Here is a 1751-nt window from a genome sequence, read left to right on the forward strand (position 1 = left end):
ACACGAATAGTTGATTTCAACCATTAACTATCAATGGTCACGAGGCGGTCATTAATGGACTACAGTCAATAATCTGCATTTTTCAGAAATGAGAAATCGAACAATCGATTGACTATAGTCAATCATTGATGATCGCTTCAACTATCGATGGATTACAGCAAACAATCTCCAAATTCTAGAAATCAAAATTTGAACAATCGATAGCTTACAAAGAACTATTGATGATCAATATCAACCATCAATGAACGAGTTTAGTCATCAATGTTTTAGACACGTTCTGGTAGATTTTTAGATTCAATGTTAGCCTTTTAATCACATATTTGATCTTTATATTTCAATACTGGTTAGAGAACTTCTTTCTAATACAATCATGGTCTATAGTGGGCTCTATACAAGAGAAAGAGAGAGAAAGGACAGAGCATTGATTGGAGGTGATCCATGGTTTGAGTTTTGAGAACAAGGAGAGCTTTTTATCCCCTAGAGCCTCGTCAATTGCATCCTCAATGTCGTTATTCATCATCTGATCATCAACTTTTGAGGAGTGTTATCTTTGAACTTCATCATCACCATTGTTCTTCCAAATCTACACTTCAATCAATTTAAAGGACGATTTGATAAAATGGCTATAAGACTTTTCTAGTTATGCTTTAATCATTTTGGGTTGGTTTTGTGTTTCAAACTTGTGAGTTTGACAAGGTACTCAAGTCAGGGTAATAAAGGGTTGACATTCTTAAGCCAAAATAATTGAGTGGGTATCTCGACTAGTTACAGGTAGATTCCAAGGCCCTATTTAATCAGGTTGTGATTCAAGGATAACTCTGGTTATAGTGAAGAAATCCTTTCACGAGAAAGAAGAGTGCACATAGGATTTTGATCTGAATCATTATAAAAATCTTGTGTGTTCCTATGTTGGTTGCTTTCAATTTTTCACATTTTTATTTCAGCTGCATATCTATTCCTCTATAATAATGGGAGGATCCAAGATTCGCTATTCATGCCGCAGTAAGTTACTGTAGCTCGTTACTGTAGCACAAACATGAGTATCCAAGATTCATTATTCAAGCTACAGTAAATAACTGTAATATCGGTACTGTAGCACAGGGGGGTACTGTAGTGTTTGAAAACATTACTGTAGTAATAATACTATAGCTCGGGGGGGGGGGGGGTAGCATTTTAAAAATGCCACTGTAGCACTTACAAATCCGTATTTAAATACGAACTTACTATAGCAGAAATAAAAAAATAGAGGTCGTGCTTTGCACGGGGTGCACACTAGTTTTGAGTTTAGCTGAAAGTTGTAGTAACCCTATTTACCCCCTTTAGGCTGGCATCCTGTTTCCAACATTGTAATTCATTCCTCAGCTTCCCTAGCGATCATTTTTCTCTCAAAACCATCATTGGGGGCATTTCAGTAATTGGCCTTGTTGCCTGTTTGGATTAAGAGCCAACCCAATCATGAGTCACAAATTTACAATAAATCTTGTGATTTGATGGACCTATCAGCAATTTCAACGATTTGAGGGATTAAGGAACATTGAAGGATTAATATCAAATTATGGAATATTAAGGGACTGATATCTTAAAAACCCATTAAGGAGTTACACTACAAGCGAGCCCTACTACAAAGTGCGAACACAATAGATAATTCTTGATTTTGGACCCGAACCCAGGTCCGATTATCTTATCGGATCCTAATTACGATTCATGGACCCGACCCGTTCAAATCCGATTAGAAACTCATATAAAAGCTA

Source organism: Asparagus officinalis, chromosome 4, assembly GCF_001876935.1.
Source record: "Asparagus officinalis chromosome 4, Aspof.V1, whole genome shotgun sequence".
NCBI classification, from domain to species: domain Eukaryota; kingdom Viridiplantae; phylum Streptophyta; class Magnoliopsida; order Asparagales; family Asparagaceae; genus Asparagus; species Asparagus officinalis.